Source organism: Dipteris shenzhenensis, chromosome 5, assembly GCF_047967505.1.
Source record: "Dipteris shenzhenensis isolate YYH24624 ecotype China chromosome 5, Dip_SZ_1.0, whole genome shotgun sequence".
Taxonomy (NCBI): Eukaryota; Viridiplantae; Streptophyta; class Polypodiopsida; order Gleicheniales; family Dipteridaceae; genus Dipteris; species Dipteris shenzhenensis.
Window position 1 is genome coordinate 51,077,918 of NC_141600.1, and position 12,357 is coordinate 51,090,274.

General features: G+C 39.9%; 1 pseudogene; it reads left to right on the forward strand.

The window, feature by feature from the left end:
- The first annotated feature begins 534 nt into the window (after nt 1–534).
- LOC147902158 (ABC transporter B family member 19-like) overlaps nt 535–12,357 on the forward strand; it is an 88,689-nt pseudogene continuing 76,866 nt past the window's right edge.

The window sequence follows — 12,357 nt, forward strand, 5'->3', positions numbered from 1 at the left end:
CAGACAATGGATTGGGATAGTTAGATGCATGCTAATAATTGTAAACCATACACTCAGATATCAACCAAGAAAGCATGTGCAACAAATACCATATACTCAAATATCAAAATTAGTATTGAATGACACATCATGATCATAATTAGTCACAAATTAAAAGAATCTCCAGCCAAATTGTTGAAATTAATAAATACTTTGTTTAATTTTACTAACAATAAGTGGAGCTTCTAATGAAGAACTACTCAAATTCAAGTTCAAAATAAATTTCATTTATTAGATATATTTTACGTAGCCACTTCCACTTTTATGAGTGAGCATGTATCTTTCTAAAGTTTATGGGTGCGCCTGCGCACTTCCAGGTAGAGGATATGTATAGATCATCTAAGAGAGGAGAAACTGCAGGTGCACCTCTCCTCTCTTAGATGATCTATACATATCCTCTACCTATGAGTGCGCCGATGCACGAGATTAGCAGCATCTACGTTAGTTCTCTCCAATGAGACAAAGTAGCATCGAGGAGAGGTCAGATCATACGAGATGGACGAAGCGGTAAGCATTGGAAAGAGCTCCAAGGCTTCGAGTTTAGGCGACAGCTCCAAATTTTCATCAATTCGATTTCAGAAACAGCCCACCGTCCACGCCATGGCTGCAAGTGAGGAGCAAAACCTTTCAATTGTCGATTCGAAGGCCGTTATGTTATCTCACGACGAGCAGGACCATCAACAGCCGCACGCCGAAGAAAAAAAAGAGCCCAGTCGAGCATCCGACCCACCTCCGTTCTATAAGTTGTACTCGTTTGCAGACGGGCTCGATGTCATGCTCATGATTCTGGGGTCAGTCGGTGCAGTTCTGCATGGCATATCGATGCCAGTGTACTGTCGTCTCCTAGCAAATTTCATTGACGTATTCGCAGGACAGTCCCCGAACAAGGCTAAAATCATTTCTGAGGTGCGCAGCACTTCACTCGTTCGTTTATTGTGATTTTTATCGTGGCATTCCTGTTATCCATTAACGTCTCCATGTGTAGATTGTGCTCAGTATTCGCTCGGATTGGTTTATCTCGGTGCCGTCGTCTGCGTGGGCGCTTGGGCAGGTAAGATCTAATTGAATTACCGTTTGTAGTGGGTACTAGGTGAGATTCCCAATTGAATGGGCTCAAGTTAGAGCAAGCAGCCTAGGGGAAGGTTTACTTGTTTTGAATTCTCCTTGAGCCACAGCCACTTGTTTCACGCAAATCTAACGGTGTGAATATTTTTTTAAAGCTTTATTTTATGATTTAAGATAGAAAAGCTTGATTCGTGACCATTCGTGACCGTTGATTGACTCAAAACGAATGGGCGCTTTTCAAGGTTTTAGTTACAAAATAACCAGCATCAAAACAAATGGGCGCTTTTCAAGGTTTTAGTTACAAAATAACCAGCATCAGTTCGATAAAGAATGAGGTCCATGATCAATTGGCTCGCATTTTATTTATATTGCAAACGGCGCTTTTTCCCCTTTACGATCAAACTAGGAGGCCAACATGCAAAGCAGAGGAGCGATGTCTCAAGCAGGTTCTAGTAATTGGGTTTCGAGTGGGTTTCTTTCTAAGCTCAGAGCACAAGAGTATGCTATGGATTTTCCCCAGTGGTGGGATAACCGACAGAGCAAACACAAGGAACTTTTGACTAATGTCTATATAGGAATTTGGTGTTGAACTTGGAAAGTTGAGCATATTTCCTAGGTAGAAAGATGGATTTTCTCCTTTTAATCTAGGAAATTCTTTTTCCTATATAGACAACCAATGCTATCTAGGAAATTTGACTTGTAATATGGAGAATCAAGTGAATTCTATGTTTTCTATCTAGGAAATCACGTCTTTTTTTCATAGCAAATTATATTTCCTATATAGATCAGTCAATGCTATCTAGGAAATGTGACATCCTATATGAAGACTCAAATGAATTTTCTATTTTCTATATAGGAAATATGGTTTCTTCTAGGAAATATGTAATTTAATATGAAAAATTAAGTGTTTCCTATATTGGAAATTAGAAAGAATGTATCTTTTGTATATGGTGATTGCAATTAACTACATAGGAGGAGTTTTTTGTGTACTAAGCAAGAATGTTAAATATTCCATATATATAAATATTTTTATATAAAAAATGAGCATATACTTAACAAGTGTGTATCATTGTAATTTTAATAAGATATATGTTGTAGGCTAATTATATTTTCTTTAATATTAGAACATTATATTTCTTCTATATGTAGTCCAAATAAAAGTGACAATGAGAAGTACATGCACTTATTTTTCTTCCAAAAAGTTTCATGAGAATTTGAAATGAAGGTTTCTCCATTTTGTAAGTGAAAAATATAATAAAATCTAAATTGTCAAACACATAGACAATTATAATATGCTATGTAACTCCAAATTAATGTTCTAATTAGAAGTATATGCACAATGTTAAGTTCACAAATCACAATTTTGTCTCACGTTTTCTAGGGTAAAAGTATATCTCAAGGGAAATATTTACCAATACAGGGTAAATAATTCCTTGAGCCTTGAAATACAAAATGTGTGATGTCAAATGTATTGTTTTGGTATAAAAATCAACTATCTCATGCTCCCAATAATAAAATTATAACTCAAAATAAATGCTCTCTAACATAAGATAAATATTGTTTACCAATAGATATATGAAGTTTATTAAATTAATTACGAATGAGATGTTGATTTCCTGTAGTGCACATCTTTTCACTTAGGTATGCAAAGCTATTATGTTGTCATGTCAACTACATTCGTATTTTGGTACTTTGAACATCTATGTACATTTGTGAATACGTCCAAAATAAACCGCTAGGTTGAGTGACTTGTTGACCATATAAAAGTCTTTCATCTAATATGAACATTATCTTCTCCCCTCCCATTGTGTTGTTCCCTTACATTCTCGTATTCAGCTCATACACATTATACATTTTGGAGTATTATGTTGTGATGCTAATGCATCATCACTCCATTAACTTTTTGATGCCCTTTATCCAAATACATTTAAAACTAAATCCAAAAAGACCTGTATGTTTCTTGCTATATTATCAATCCAAAAGGAAACCATCTAGACTAACATAAGGTGCTTCACTCCCATTTTCCCTCTACATCTTTGTATTCTACTCATATACATTCTACTTTTGTAGTGCAAGAATGGTAGAATGTCCAACAATGGTAAAATACCTCTACTAAACACACATAGTTTTCATAAAAAGATGATGGTTGAAGAAAGTATATATGAATTGAAGAAACAAATATTGAAAATGTCGAATAAGAACCAAAAACATGGTTTAGGTGATGTAATAGTAACAATAAATGTTACCACATGCAATTGGCACAAGATAAATCTATCAAGACAATAGAAATGCATTCTTAGATATGCATTGTTTAGATTTGAACTACCAAAGGGAAAGTATTCCCATTGCCATCATGATATGATCATTTACCATTCTTGGAGTGCACATATATTATTTTTCAAAGACCAAAGAAACTGTACTATATGATCTAGTGGAATTATTTTATAAATCATAAAAGCATGGCCTTCCTTTGCATCACAAGTCAAAGTTCATGGATTCCTAGTCAAGTTTAACATTTGTTAATTATTGTACTATGTTATGTGCCTTATTGTTACATAAAAGCTAATCCCTGAGCAGTAATTAAATTCTTTTATCAAATACTACTAGAATTTTATAATATAAGTTTATTTTTCAAAGTATATGCCCTCAGCCTTTCAGTAAGAGGCCAAAGGATGATTTAAGAATTCCAAACTAGTTGTTACAATTCGATGTAATCATTGCATTTCTAGAGGGAATAGTGAATCACTTTAGTTTGGAACCTTTCCATTGTTTAACTTGTAACTTTATTATACATATATGTGGAAGGAAAATTTTGACACATGTCTCCACGAGGGGGTAGTAACTAAAATGATGCACCAATTTTGCATTTACTTGTAAAGTTCCATCTCCTTGCAAAGTTCCAATGTTTATCAGACACCGAATGTGTGCCTAGGAAGGGAGAATATCCCAAATTTTCATGTGAATCCTATTATGTGAACAAAAATTATGTAACAATCATCAACAATGATACCTCCCATCATCCACCAATTATATTATTGGTAATAAACTTTTCATAGGTCTTGAGTAGTTTCCATATCCCTACAAAGTTCTGTTTTTGTTGATGGTGCTTTTCGCATTCGAGAGTACATCCTTGGAGATGGTGTATATGCACTTACACCATGGTTCATCAGTCTGTATGAGACCCCTAGCATGGACCTCCAATGCAAGTTTAACTTCTATCTATTCTCCAAGTATGTTGTTTTGGAGCATGCATTTGGTTGATTGGCAGTATCTCAATAAGAAGTTCCTAAATTCAAAGCCCAAGTTGGGGTCGCAAGGAGTATAGTGGCATGTTGCATTTTGCACAATACGCTACTCATAGATGGGAATGTGCCATAACATGAAGATTGCTTTGACAGACCACATGATGAGGATGTATCACATCGAATAGTTGAACCTATTGGTCATTCTCACAGGGCTATAGTAGCAGCTTGGGCAAGTGCACAATTAGATGCTTTTGCTCGATATGTTATGGTACTACATTCGAAACTTGTAAATAATGCTACTTCGAGATACTTTGCAATGTTTTGGGGATGGATGATCCCATAAACTCATCAAATGATCCCAGTATGATGGATGCATGCAAGGAAGTTGGGATTCATGAACTTATGGGATGATTCCTAGCTTGGTGGGTCTATGCACGGGAAATCTGGGTCCATCAAATGATACAACTCTTTGCATTGCACAAAAACCACTAACATGAACTCATCAAATGATCTGACTCTTGGGTTTGCACATAAGCCACTATACATGAACTTATCAAATGATCCCACCCTTTGCATTGCACACAAGGCACACACATGAACTCATCAAATGATCCAAGTCTTCACATATACATCTTTTTCATCTCTCATCGGTTATAAAGCTTAAATTATAATTTGTGAGTTAAATACTAAAACATGCCTTATATCTACTATCAACCATGTCATGACTCATTGATTCTACATTTGCTCTTTGTTATAACTCTAAATCTAGGACATATATATATAGCTTATGCACACTACCAACAACCCACTCCATTTGCTCTTTTCCATCTATGTATGCCTATGCCTATGTCTATGTATGCCTATCTATGCTAGCATGTGACTTATGCTTTATGTAAATGCTCATTCTTGTAACTCAAGAGCACATTGAAGGATGTATATCTTAAAGCAGCTCTCATCTATAAAGATTAAATTATAATCTTTTGCTTCTCTATTATGCCTATGTCTATGTATGCCTATCTATGCTAGTATATGATTTATGTTTTATATAAATGCTTTAACCTATATGCTAGTATATTATGCTTTATGCATTATGCGAATGCCTATGTTTCTATAAAATAATGAAACTAATTGCCTAGAAGAAATCTAAGGAGGAGCAAGAAGAAGGAGTTGCTTAATGGTGATTTTTGGTTGCACTTCTTCACATGACCCAAAAGAACAAATTCTTTTTGATGAAATGGTGTTTTGATATGCATCATTTATGATAGGGCGTAGTTCTAATAAAATTGGGATTCAAAGTGGTTAAAAGGATAGGGAGACCACTCAAGCTTAGGGTCCCTAAGTATTACTTTTCGTTTGTATTCCCTAAGCTTAGCTTTAGGACTTTTCAAGTATGCTCAATGCATGGCCATGATATCAACAAATGCTTCTACAACATGAGAGTAATGCAACCTTGAACTAATAGTTTTAACAACCTCAAGTCCTATCATGGAACATAAATTGCCAATTGACATAAGGGAATCAAACCATTGCAAAATTGCCAATGAGATTTCATTATTAGAGGTCTTACATATGTGTTAAGCTAATGGATGAAGATGAATATGTCCCATAAGGAAGGAGGTCCCAAGGCAACAATGATCTCTCAAGGGCAACCAAATTTTCATGGGGAGTAGAGCAAGGGGAGGAATGGAGGATGGAGGTTTGTTTAATGGAACTTGGGTTAAAGGGTTTAGATAAATGGTGCTTGGGTTAAAGGGGAAGGCGCCAATTTCCAAAGTTGCATTTTGGGGGAAAAAATCCCCCGAAAATCTTGTGAAGATAGTGGGAGAGAGGGAAGGAGTTGAAAGCCAAAAGAACTCTTGTACAAAGAAAATAGAAGAACCCTATATGTGGGTCTCAAACCAAACTCAACTAACTAAGGTGGCATACTAACTGAGCCACAAACTAGAGTAGATAAGGATAGCTGTCATCCAGCTATTATTCGTTGGCGGTGTACCAACCGCATCTCCAACTAACAAGTCGGTGACATAAATACACAACGGTCACCCTGGCATATCGCGAGTGGAGCTCGATATCTCAACACTCCCCCTTGAGCTCAATCCCAATTCCTGCACACCAAGCAGGTGTCCGAACTTGCGCAGCTTCTCTGCGCCCAATGCTTTCGTGAATATGTCAGCTACCTGATCCTCTGTGCTGACATAAACTAGATCAATAAGACCTAGTAAAACCTTCTCCCGCACATAGTGATAATGCACCTCAATGTGCTTTGTTCTAGCATGAAAGACTGGGTTCTTTGCCAAGTGTATGCTGCTCATGTTGTCACAATAAATGACAACTGGCCCATCTGTAGACTGATGCATATCATAGAGTAGCTTATGCAACCAAGCTACCTCACATGCAGCCATTGCTGCACCCCTGTACTCAGCCTCTATGCTCGACAAGGCAACTGTAGGCTGTTTCTTGCTGCTCCAAGTGACTGCAGCACTCCCAAAAGAGAACACATATCCACTGGTAGATCGTCTATCAGAAATACTACCAGCCCAATCAGCATCAGTGTATCCATGCAACTGTATCTGAACCCCAGCCTCATAAAATAGTCCATACTGCAATGTGGACTTCACATACCTGAGTATGCGTCTAGCCGCATCCAAATGCGGTTTCATTGGAGCCTGCATAAACTGACTTACCAACCCAACAGCATAGCTCAAATCTGGCCTGGTAATAGTCATGTAAATCAAACTTCCTACTATGCGTCTGTACATAGTAGGGTCTTTCATAAGCTCACCTGCATCTGCGCTCAGCTTCACATTCTGCTCCAAAGGAACTGAAATAGGCTTACAGCCTGTCATCCCATATTTGGACACAGCATGTCCAATCCATACTGCCTCTGCAAGAGCTGTATCCCACTTGGTGATCTAATCACCTCAATGCCCAAGAAATAACGCAGCTCTCCCAAATCTTTCATCTCAAACTTCTGCTTCAATAGCATTTTCACATGAAGGATATCTTCATCACTATCACCTGTGATGATCAAATCATCAACATAAATGACAAGCAGCATAATCCCTTTCTCTGTTTTTCTCACATAGAGTGAGAAATCTGCCTTGGAAATCTGAAAGCCAATAGTGACAAGATACTGTCCTATCTTGTCAGACCATGCTCTAGGTGCTTGCTTCAAGCCATACAAGGCTTTCTTCAACCTGCAAACAAACTCAGGATGAATAGCATGAACATAACCTGCTGGCTGCTCCATAAAGACCTCTTCTTGCAAATCACCATGCAAGAAGGCATTCTTTACATCCATCTGATGTAAAGACCATCCCTTTGATGCAGCCATAGCAATGACTGCTCTTACGGTTGCCATCCTTGCAACCGAGCTGAAAGTTTCTTCATAATCAATGCCATATGTCTGTGCATACCCCTTGACAACTAATCTTGCCTTGTATCTATTCACAGAACCATCTGCATTGTGCTTGATCTTATAAACCCACTTACAGCCAATTGCATTCTTGCCTTTAGGCAAAGGCACCAATTCCCATGTAGCATTAGCATCCAAGGCATCCATTTCTTCATCCATGGCTTTCTCCCATTTTTCATTTCCCATGGCTTGCTCAAAAGAAGTGGGTTCTGGTTCCTGTATCACTTTGACCATATAGGCATAGTGAATGGCTGTAAATCCATCATATTTCAGCCTATCCACAGGATACCTAACCCTGGTAATCACTTTGACCATATAGGCATAGTGAATGGCTGTAAATCCATCATATTTCAGCCTATCCACAGGATACCTAACCCTGGTAGACCTACGCAAAATAGGCTCACTTTCAGGTGCTCTCAAAACATCCCTGGTCTTCCTTACTCCAGGTGTAACAACAGAAGGAATACCCAACTCATCATCAATGCTCTGCTCTGAGCCACTGGATTCACCATCCACATAAGAGTGACCTGCATTCACATCAAACATGGGCTGATCTACCTTCTCTTTTCCTTTTCGTGATACCTGCATACCACTATCTGCATTGCTTTGAGGAGATTCTCCTGATCTCAATCTGCCTGTCCATGGCGAAGTATGTGAACCACTGCTAGAGGACACTCCAGGTCCACTAATATTTTGTGATTGCTGCTGTGAATTCTGTGCAGCATTACCATTTTGTGCATCTACATCAACCATCACATTTACTGGTTTATACCAGCTGCTCATCTCATCAAAAACAACATCTCTGCTCACTGTAAACTTACGAGTAGAAGGGTTATAGCATCTATACCCTTTCTACTGCAGAGAATAACCAATAAAGATGCACTTCTCAGCTTTTGGATCCAACTTGGACCTCAACTCATCTGGCACATGGACATAGGCAATGCAACCAAAAATTTTCAAATGAGAAATATCTGGTTTCCTACCAGTATACATCTCCTCTGGCGTCATGCCATGTATTGCTGCAGTGGGAGTCCTGTTCATTATATAAACTGCTGTAGCAACTGCTTCAGTCCAATAATAATCTGGTAGATCTTTTTCATTTAGCATAGCCCGAGATACCTCTCCAATATGCCTGTTTTTCCTTTCTGCAATTCCATTTTGCTGTGGGGTATGACTGCATGAATATTGCTGCTTTATACCATGCTCCTGCAAGAACCTTGCAAACTCATTTGAGAGGTACTCTCCCCCTCCATCTGACCTTAGGCATTTTATTTGCAGGCCTGTTTCTTTTTCAACCATAGCTTTGAAAGCTTTGAAGTGCCCAAACACTTCACTTTTCTTTTTCATAAAATACACCCAAAGTTTTCTGCTGAAGTCATCAATAAATGTGACAAAATAGTGACAGCCACCAATAGATGCAGCTTTAGTAGTCCACACATCAGAGTGGATTAATTCCAATGGCTTTTTACTCTCTTGAGCATGCCTAGGAAAAGGTTTCCTTGCCTGTTTCCCAAATTGACAGGCTTCACAAACCTTGTGCATTTCTGCAACCTTGAATTTAGGCAATCCTGCAATAATATTTTGGGCTTGCATTGATTTAAGTCGTTGTATATTAACATGACCAATGCGTTTGTGCCAGATATCAATATCTGCAACTACACCGGTCCCATGTGCAAACATTGCTGCACTCAATTCAGGCATGTCCGCATCCAACGTAAACATCCTGCCCTTCTTCTTTCCTTTTGCTATCAAGCGACCATTATTTTTCATATCCTCAACAAAGCATCCATGAGGATTAAATCTGACCTGCAAGCCTTGCTCAACCATCTGACCAACAGAAACCAGGTTCTTGGTGATGTTCGGGACATGAAATACATCAGACAAGTATTTCTTTTTTCCATCCTGCATAGACAAAGGAATTTTGCCAATCTGCACAATAGGATGTGCAGTATCATCACCAGTCTCCACAAATCCTGGTTTTTCCATTTTCCTTGCATCCTGCATCCATTCAGCATGACCTGTCATGTGGTTTGACGCACCTGAGTCAACATACCACACATCATTGCTTTCTTCTGCACTTGTCACAGAATTTGTCATATGCTGTACCATAAACAAATGCTCATTTCTGTCATCACCCTGTCTACTAGAGGATGCATAATTGCCTTGCTGTAATTTTCCATTCATAATGTCATTCTGCTTTTTGTAGCAGTCTTTAGCCATATGACCCATTTTGCCACAATAGTAGCATTCAACATTGCTGTTTGCATTTTGGCCTCTCTGCCATCCACCACGGCCTCTTTGGCTCCCCCTGCCTCTAGAGTTACCACGTCCTCCTGCATAGGACTGGTTTTCGTGCATTTGCTGCATATTCTAATTTCTACCATGGCCTGCAGATCGGCCTCTTCTACCTCTGCCTCTACCTCTGCCAGCATTTGAGTAGAAGACAGATTCTTTTGAAGTTCCTGCTGAAGAAGATGCACCACCATTTCTCTGCTCTTCAGAAATTAGAAGAGCAATCAACTCCTCAAAATCAGGAAATTTTTCACGGACGACAATGGATGTCCGGAACTGTGCATAATCCTTTCCTAGACCATTCAAGGTCACAGAAACTAAATCGTCATCATCCACTGGCGACCCAATGGAAGCAAGTGCATCCGCAATTTTCTTCACCTTCATGTGGTAGTCATTGATGCTCGTATTTTCTCTCTGCACATTGTGCAGCTCCTACTTGAGCTCATTTTCCTGGCCTGCGTATTTGTGCTGTACATTTTAGCCAAAGTATCCCATGCCACCTTTGGCGTACTTGCATCCTGAATATGCACAATCATTGAATCTGAAATACTGATAGACAGCCAGTACATAACTTTTCTGGCTCTCTCATGCCATCCTTTGAATGCCTGCATTTCCTGTTGATTGGGAACATTAGGAAGAACAGGTTCTTCTTCATTTCCTGTAATGAACTCCCAATAGCCTTTTCCCATCAAGAAATTCGTCATTCTAAACTTCCATGCCTGGAAGTTGTTCTTGTCAAGCTTTTCAGTGACAATCTGTGAAAGAGAATCAGATGCCATTACAGAACACTGCAAAATATTCTGTCACTGCAAAAAACACAGCTTTTGCCTCACACGGGCAGATCTGCAAAACTGACGAAAGTGGTATTTTACCACATAGTCACTTCCCAGTGACGATTTTGCATCAACAGGCAACAAGCATGAATCTGCGACTCCCAAAATCTCCGCACACAGGCATACGATGCAATTTCTGCGGCAACTTTTCACCGACTAGCCGAGTAGTGGTCGCACAGCAAAAACAGGGCCTTTTTCTGAGTGCCTGCGGAGAACTTCCGCCTTCAAAACGGGCCCCGAAATGACCTTGAATCAGAAAAATAAAGTCACCAAGGGCTTTGCCCTTACCTGCAGCATATAATGCCCTCTCGCCACACCGCGAAGGGCGTCTCAATCTGAGACAGTGCACTCTTGCACTTCTGGCTTTGCTACCTGCAAAGATTTGCTCCCAAACTCAAAAAAGGAAAGCAACACTTGTCCTCTTGGACACTGTGAACTTGGTTTGCTTTCTTGAGCTCCTTACCATAAACAAGGCTCTGATACCATGTGAAGATAGTGGGAGAGAGGGAAGGAGTCTCACTTGAGGCTTTCTCACAATCACAATGGGGGAATACACACAAAGGTGGAGGCTGAAAACAGTTTTCCTCTTCTTAGTTGTGAAAGCCAAAAGAACTCTAGTACAAAGAAAATAGAAGAACCCTATATGTGGGTCTCAAACCAAACTCAACTAACTAAGGTGGCATACTAACTGAGCCACAAACTAGAGTAGATAAGGATAGCTGTCATCCAGCTATTATTCGTGGGCGGTGTACCAACCGCATCTCCAGCTAACAAGTCGGTGACATAAATACACAACGGTCACCCTGGCATATCGCGAGTGGAGCTCGATATCTCAACAAATCTAATCCTCTTCCTTCAAATGGCTCCTCCACGGAATAGAGCACGCCAAAGTCGTTGTTTGTACTTGCAGCCTGCACCTTGCTTTCTACCTGTTTGCAGTGATCTGGTCCTTCCCTAGCTAGTGCATGCGCAGCTGCAACCCGCGCGATCGATCCTGCTACAGGAGCTGTACCATATCAGCAGCTAGCGCCTCGATCGCGGTATATATATATATTGCAATTGATCTGCATCGATATCAATATCGCGGCACGCCGACCAGCAGCTCTGATCAATTTCGACTATTGGGTGAAGGTTTTTCGCCAGCAGCTGTACTTACGTCGCGCCCTAGGCCAGTTCCGTTCGATTCGCCCTACAGCTGTACTACACACGCCGTGCCCTAGGCCAGCAGCTCCGTTCACCCTGCAGCTGCATGCAATAAAAGGGCCGTCTGTAGTGTACTAGCTGCGCATGCACAGTAAATTATAGTTAAAGGGGAATTCGAAGCACCTCGAGAGCCCGTTGCCCATGACTCCGTGACCAGCTGTAGCTCCTAAGAGGATTGATTGCGACAAGAGTACTTGGAGGATCGAGCTCGAGGCAGTAGGGTACTGTACATTCGCAGGTCAAAACTCCCAGTCATCTCACCTTG